Source organism: Helicoverpa zea, chromosome 15, assembly GCF_022581195.2.
Source record: "Helicoverpa zea isolate HzStark_Cry1AcR chromosome 15, ilHelZeax1.1, whole genome shotgun sequence".
Lineage (NCBI taxonomy): Eukaryota > Metazoa > Arthropoda > Insecta > Lepidoptera > Noctuidae > Helicoverpa > Helicoverpa zea.
The window spans coordinates 6,176,263-6,184,972 of NC_061466.1; positions in this window are offsets into that span (position 1 = coordinate 6,176,263).

Below are 8,710 nucleotides of genomic sequence, written 5' to 3' on the forward strand. Positions count from 1 at the left end.
ATTGATATAATAATGTTGTTTTAATGCTCCTCAATTGTTAAAACGGTAAACAACCAGCAAAAATATTTTTATCGTAACTGCAACGCCATTGCAAAGTTACGTCGTCAGTTCAATCGCGACGTGTCAGGAACGCATTCTCTGAATGGCCGAACTATAGGTGGTTCAAGTTTAGGAATCATACTACCATTGACGTTCAGCAACTATTTCATAACAACAATACTAAAAATGACAGTACATAAACAGCCTTTTTATATCAGCTACGAAACGTAAAAATAAAAATTAAGGCCACTAAAAATATTGTTCGTACCCCCTGATACACGCAATAAAAGACTTGGATGGTTGCAATAAAAATACTGGCTATTTTTAGGGAAGTTGGCACGGCCAGAGGTTGGCTCACATTGACAGGTGTAGCTGACGTCAATTTACTGTATTTTCTATGATAAATAAAATATCAGTTCTAAATTAAAATTGCGATGCATTTTTGTATTTATTTTTTACAATTTATAAATGGAACGATTTTCTTTTGTTTTGACAATTGTAGCATTATTTGTCTGTACTTCTATACTAATATATATTATAAAGAGGAAAACTTTGTTTGTTTGTTTGCTTGGTTGTAAGGGATAAACGTAAAAAACTACTGGCCTGATTTTAAATATTCTTTCACCATTAGAAAGCTATATTATCTGCGAGTAACATAGGCTATATTTTATCTCGGTGCGGGTAGTAGCTCCCACGGGACGCGGGTGAAACCGCGGGAAAACGACTAGTTGAAAATAAACCTGTGAACGTCATACGTAAAATAATGTACTAAAACATTATTTTGACATGATGTAATCAATTTATTCACTTTTGACTTCCTAATGGTGTCAAATATGTGTAGCGTGAAGCGAAGGCATTGGTCTGAATTTCAGCATAAAAGTACGAACCTAAACTGTATTTTCTTAAAATGTTTCATGAGTTCCATGACACGTCCCACACCTCTAGAATATAACGTAAGAAATCTTGCTTCGAAAAACCCGCACAAAGTAAAGCTTGTGGCACATTATAGCAGCACCACAACAGCACGGCTGCAGCACGGCGTCGCCTCGAATTAAGACTACGGCTAGCTGCCAGCGCGCCAACCACGCGCTGTCCGCTCGCCGTCGGCGCGCCGTCCGCTCGCCGACAGCGCGCCGGCCGCGCGCCGGCCGCGAGGTGTAAGCTTGCTGTCACCGCAAACTCAATATTATTTTAAGACGATTATGATTGATGTTATGGTTGAACACGACGCAATGACGTTGTTTCGCTGCCGGCTCGGAGTCGGCGCGCAATTAGCACGCCGTCGGCGCGCTGTACGCATGAGGTCCGCTCGCTTGCAGCACGCGGGCGGCGAGTCGAGTTGTGTGGAAGCGGCAAGCACGCTGACTGCTCGCCGTTGGCTTTTTTATATTGACATTACGAAATATATTATAATATACACGATTTAATGCTCCAAATTGAATGACACCTTAAATGCTGGTGTGGAGCCGTGCTGTTGCGGTGCCGCTATAATGTGCCATAACCTTTACACTGAGGCACTAATTAATTTAAGAACATTGCCAACTTACTCTCCGAGATAGCGAGACGAGATGACGCATGCAAAGTGTTAGTTAAAATCATGAGTCGCTAACTTTTACAAGATACAGCCTAATTTCGAGCTCCGAGTAAGAGTGAGATGAATACTGCCCCAGTCTTTGAGAAGGTATACTTTAAATTAATTTTACTATGTACGAGAAGGAGGTATGGTTGATATGGCAGATGATAAAATATATAGCAATGTTAAGTATTAGGATATGCTTCTTTACATTTAGAGGTTTCCTATACTGAATGCTTGAGTGAATGCTTGTCATGATCTACGGTTATTACTTAATCATATAAAGAAATAAGTTCTGATATGATTTAATTTACAGAATGCTCTGAAACATACTGTAAAACGACCTCCACCACAAAAAAAAATCTACCGCAAAGTAATACTTCCAGTATAATACGTTGCATAAGAAAGTAGGGCAAATGTTTGTTTGGTTTTAAAAATAGTATAGGATTTGAGACACTGAATTAAAAATTATAGTTTTAGCTACTGATAAAACTAGCTCAGTTTCTTAGTTGTGGTCGATGCATGCGGAAACCTTGTGACCAACAGTGGACTTCTTTTGTTTCTTATTATCTCATACATTTCATTTATCTCAGAAATTATTCGTAACTAGCTGTTTTCCCACGGTTTCACTCGCATCCCGTGGGCGCTGCCTACAGTCGATACCTAAATACCATAGCCTATGTTACTCAAGAATAATTTAGCTTCCTGAGAGTATAAGATATTTTCAATTCGGTTCAGAAACTTCGGAGCTTTTAGGGTACTTTCCTAAAATACTAAGCCTAAACTAGGTTAAAAAATCACTAAGGTTTAGCCTAACGTCCTTAAACGGTACAAAAAAGTCTAAAATACAACCCACGATTCAAAACTACGTTATTATTCCTAAAAAATACAGCGCAAATGGTCACAAACAAAATAAAACCAGACCACTATTGTTACCCCAACTTGAAATATGAGCTCGGGTACAAAAAAAAACTTTGGAAAATGTACAGTTGCTAACAGATTTTTCTCTGTAATCTGTCAATCTCGGACGACAACTTATATTTGCATAGACCGTCAACAATCTTCTCTGTTAAGATTTATTGCGGATATTGAAAATCGGTCTTATAAAAAGATTATTGTTAAGCAGTTTTTGCTACGACTATACATAGTTTGAAAAATATTTTCGTTTATTTTTGTAAGTGGTTAAATATGTCTGAATTACTTTTTCGTGATCGGTGACCTATTTGTTACGAGTTTAAAACTTATTTTGTTTTTTTATTTTTTTATGTTACTTTCATTTTAACTGTCCTACATAAGCGACGACTCTCTTCATCTTAACATTAATAGGTACATATACAACAAGTAACGTAATTAACGCACACCCTCAAACACCCCAATTAGAATATTATGTTATAATCATAATACACACACTAAATTTTTAATTTAACATGTATATGCATTGTTATTTACTAAATTGGTTATACCAATTCTTGAAGAACTTTTTGGTCATACTACTACGCACGCAAATATCGCGCCGCGCGCCGCTCGACTCGACACAACATAACGAAACTACGGAAAAAGCCGACAATACACGAAGTCTTATTACTTTGAGTTACGGTCGATTTGAATTTGTTTTGACTGTACAGGGTTAATATCACAATAATTTCCGTAGTTTTAATTATTTTTGGGATAAAAAATTACCTATATTAAAAATGATATAAATCGATTCAGTAAACGATTCTGAACAAACTAATTTCAGGATGTGCGTTAATTAAGTTACATGTTGTATATGTAGTTATCAGTTTACTATTTTTCTGTACAGAACACTTGTACCATATCGCATTATGTGTTATAGAACCACAAACGCTTGGGCTATTAATAATGCGTTTTGTGGTATTGCGGAAAGTAACAGCAGCTTTAAATAATATCGATGTTTCATATAAATATTATGAGTGCAAGTTCTTTTATTGAAATCGAATCTTTCATTGAGAATTGGGCATAAATTCATAACAGCCATGCCTTTGGATATTGTTATCACCTCAATTGTGAAAAATTGTAACAACGATAACAACAATACATAGTAGTTATTGTAGAAAGTCTAAGTTTCATTTTTTTTGTAAATTCCAAGAATAGAATCTATACAGTTGCAGTGATAAATATTATTAGTTTGTGCAATGGAGATTAAGTAATAGCGATAAGGTATTAATCAATTAATTTGAGTGGACACTAATTAGGTACTTAGTTTAATTGCTTGTTTGAATTCAGATCACCGAATCATCCATTACCTATAATTATTCTATTACACCTTTCCTTCTAATTATGAACAGTAGGACATCTGTTACCAAATAAATAATATTTTGGTGGTGTCATTACGTAGAAGAAAAGTACTTATTTCCACTGCAAAATAATAAAACTTTTATTTATATAAAAAAAACATATGTATTATCTTACATGAATAGTTCCTCTAAGCGTCAATTGAGCATAGTTCAGGTTGTATTTTGTTTTAGATCAAGCGCTTACAGTTAAGATATATGATAGTTTCACAAAGCTAAACATAACTTATTCCATCAGTTCAAATACAAAGAGTGCGACATAATTTTATACATAACACTTTCCATTACATATTTGAAACAAGCATAACTTATCCCTACACTAAAACAGCGCATGCATACACAAATAACCAAATAATGAAATGCTTAGCCATGAGTTGGGGCATTATTCTCGAAAATTCCACAATTCCTTTGAGGATCAGCTATGGTAGCAAACGCGAACTACGGAGCGATAACAATGGAGGTGTCCTCAGAAAAGTTAAGCTGTCTTCAAGCCGGGAAGTGAAAATGAAAAATGGGAAGCTTAGGCAAAGAATCTACCAAAGGAATGGGAATTGTAGGGAAGATGTGATGCTCACTACGCTTCCGTAGTTAAATATATTCCTTGTTGTTGGTACAGTTAATAGGAACTTCGACATTTTGATACACGAATTTAAAAAAAATACGAAAGAACTATGTAGCCGTTAATTAAGTACTAAAAGCCGACTTTTGCCAAAGAAACCATAAAATTTTATGTGAATACTTGTTCGTAAGTATATAACCACCAGTGCTTCAAAATTCTACCTTATAGCTAAACCAAAACACCTCCATAATGTCACGTTTCAAAGGGTATAGCTATTTACAACAAAATGTGAAGGTGTAAGTTTCCTATGTAAATGATATATCATTAAACACAGGATTCTAATACCTGGCAAACCAAAACTTCAGATTTATCAAAATCAAAGAATAATGAACAAAAGTTAAAATAAAAGATCCCATGTAAATTAACGGCTAAAACAATTGCTATAACAAATAAACACGAACCTTTTATCCATCCATCACTCACCAAACCCCTATACACTCGAGCCTCTGTCGGTACCTCCAAATAAATTCCCATACGAACCTTTTTCCCTTAAGACATATAGTTTCCCCTTGTTTTACACTGCACGGTTAGCATTCGCGTGAATCGCACTTATGGTCAGTTGTTCTGTAACAAAGACAAACGTTTATAGCTTTTTTATTGTTGCTAAACTGGTATTGTAGGGGACGGAAACTGCTCAGATTCTTAATTCTATTGCTTTTGATGCTTCTGATTAAAACAATGTGGATTTTTAAGTGATTTGCAATTTGAGGTTCGACTTCAAGTTACGTTTCCGTAGTTGAGATAACAATGCTACTCGTAACTATGGGTTATTTCAATTATATTATGGTTATAATTTTTGGTTCTTTTGACGAGTTAAAATAACAAAACTTTAATAGGTACTTTATTGGTATATTCGTATATTTCTTAGAAACAAGATTTACAAAGAGAATATAATTTCGATTCTAAGTTATGATTACCTCAATTAAAAGGCTTGTCTAATTAGAGGAACTTGTTAAAGTATTAAAGGAAATATTATTTCAATTTGTTTGCCATACCTATAATTAAGGACAAAATTATAAATTGGAGATTGAATTGTACACCACAAGCAATAGTAAATATTTTATGAAAGTCTCCACAGATAGCTATTTTTGTTTATTATTAGTCGTATGGTGCATAAAAACTGTTTGATTAGAAAAAGGTTGCTCTTATTTTATGTCTTCTCATTAAAATAAGTTGTGATTAAAAAGTCCCAGAAGGTGAGAGTTTAAAAGCGAGCGAGCGGGAAAATCAACGGTATATCCTTTAGGTCAGTGATGGGTCACGCAAAATTAATTTTACATGCTCAACTTAATCAAAATGGCCGATGCTTCAAGTATTACTAAAGTACCCTTCGTCCCATGTTTGCTTAAAAGCGTTCTCCAGACAATTGTTTTAATTACAGCCTGTCTAAGGGCGGTATAATTTGCTAACTTATGTTAACAATTATTTCATGAATAGACGTGTGTTTTATTAATGTTGTTATAATAATATGTCATGATAATAGTCTGCCTCAGAGTTGTTGTTTGGGACGTGAATTGACAACGTCGGTACTTAGGTTTCCTAATTTGCTAAATAAACATTTTATTGTATAATAGAACTTTGAAATATGGAGTGTTATTTTAATAAAAGTATTTTCTTGAAATTAATATTGTTTACATTTTGCATTACAAAAACATACACAGAGTTTTGTCTATTAAAACTCTCAAATGAAAACTTTGTAGATCAAAAGATAATTGCAAGAAAAATACGAAGACTTCAAAAGAAAATAATATCATTGACATGTCACTGCAGTATGTAAGTTGTGTCTATAAAACTGAATTTCATACACTGTAGAAGCTTTAGATAGCACTGAGCGTTAGTCATTTTAGACGCCTGAACAGACATAGAGGAGAGCTCACTAAATTGCTTTTACGATCATTACTGTTCCTTCAGTTGTCTGCACAAAGCGACCGTTTTTACTTACATGTAAACCACTAGCGTCTCTTTTATTGCTTTTGCACTTTGTTTGTGTCAAGGCAAAATAAAATTGTATAAAGGACAACGAAGAAAAAGGGTGAAAGAATTAAAATGTGTAATTTCCTGGTCTTCTTCATTCACTTGAATTTTTTTCGCTTCGGGCCTTTTTAATAATTCCGTCAAAGGGATTTTATTATAGAAATAAATGCAAAATTTTGTGCGAGGTTGTTTTTATAAAAGCGCGGAATAATTCAGTTATTTCTTAGATAGGTACGACTGACCCATAAAGTTTTCGAGATAGAAAATAATTCTGAGTCGAAAGTTGTGATTGGAAATATCGGACGTACCTCTTTGATTTACAGATTTTACGACCGCTTTGGAAGTAAGTTTAAACTACACACAAAGATTGTAACCGTGTGTATAAATCTGCTGACGATGAGATTTCATTTTAAAATAAAAACTCCATAACCGTATCTTTCTCGTTGTCTTCACTGCGAAAATATTGTTGGAATGCACAAGACCTAAATGGATTTAGAGAACAATAAAGTAATATAAACATAAATCTAAAACATAATGTTCACAGCCACAAGCTAGCAATTCTGCAGAGCTTACTTGCAGCATTGTCTTAATAAAACAAAATGCTGAAAGCAAAATTGTGACTGTTTTCACAAAAATACCTACCTACAGTTGTACTTTCCTCCCCGGCTTACCTAGCTACAAAGATAAGCGGCCACATACATAGAAATGTCTTTGTTCGCCGAAGCTCTTTCTTTTTAAGGAAAATTATCTCTGGTTAATTACATAAGAGGTAAATGTGACGAGCGAGTAAAAGGAAGGGAGCGTGACCTGTGCAAATATACTGAAGTTTATGCGGCCCAAACATTATGCTAAATTTAGTACATCACAGTTTTGAGGACTGATGTATATTACGCAATTTTGAGTACCTTCCTACTATTATTAGACATTTAAACCACAACGCTCTTAGCTGTAAATTAGCTTCAGAAAATCAGAGTAAGGAGGAACTGTGAGAAAATTTGTGGACGTTATCATGACTTACACAATCCACATACTTGATTTAATGTAAGTACATCAATAAAAATAAAAGGTCTGATGGGAAAATGTTATGAAAATATGTAAATTGTTTCAGAATTAAGACAATCATCTTTATCTTAAAATAGCCTGAATTTCTTCCCACTCATACAGTGCGGATATAAAAACAGAAAATCCTTCTTTCAGCCAACGTAGGAGGTAAATAGGTTGTCCATTTAATAATAAGTATTTTGTTTCTCGTTTCGGGAATAAGTAAAAATAGTTTTGGTGACGACTGAATTGGGTTACAAGGCCAAATCTAAAACGACGAAATAAGGATATTATTAGCTTAAAAATTGCTCTCTAAAATATTGCAATTTGTGTTACAAAATTAGTTTACCTACACAAGACGGTCGTAAAAGAAACCAACTGCAACCTATGGTGATACCCGTAGCATAGAAAAACATCAACCAGGAAACAAAAACACTTGTTTAAAAAAAATCATGCAAAATTAAACAGTTTCTAGTAAAACATCTTGCTAAAACTCTTGCCGAACCGACATAAAACATAAGCAATAAAGAACATTTTAATTTCAACAAAAAATACTCTTATCTAAGAATCTTCCATTGCGAATTCAAATGACGTCGCGGTCGTCACTAAAACGGCACATGCATTCAATTTTCGACAACGTTCATTGCGTTTCACACTCAAGATGGATACGCTGTACCCCATACTACAAACGCAATGTATGACCCATAGTATATCGCTTGTGAACTCCAAAGGATTATGTCTGGGCTTATAGCGCTCAACTTCACTTCACCAAAGACGATTATATAGTTACCTACCTGCTTGTTATTCATATCAGCATAAGTAAGGTGACGCCTTAGGTACAGAACCTTTAAAATATGTAATGATAACTATGTCTTATTTTATTTCAATGTCAGAAAATGTTCACGTCGTTAAAATATCTCACGCAGAAATTGAATATGTCGTCGTGTTTTCAATTTTCTATATTATCCTAATGATATTGAAATAATAATGACATCTCAAAAAGTCTAAGATCTATCAATACTCCGTTCAAAGCTTAAGGATTTTAGTAAGAGGCTTCTACTGTTACCAATTACAAGTTTTAGTTGTACGCAGTGTATGGCACCCGCGGACCAAAGTGACGTATACGTCAGTGCGCTCCCGTTCGGTCCTTAT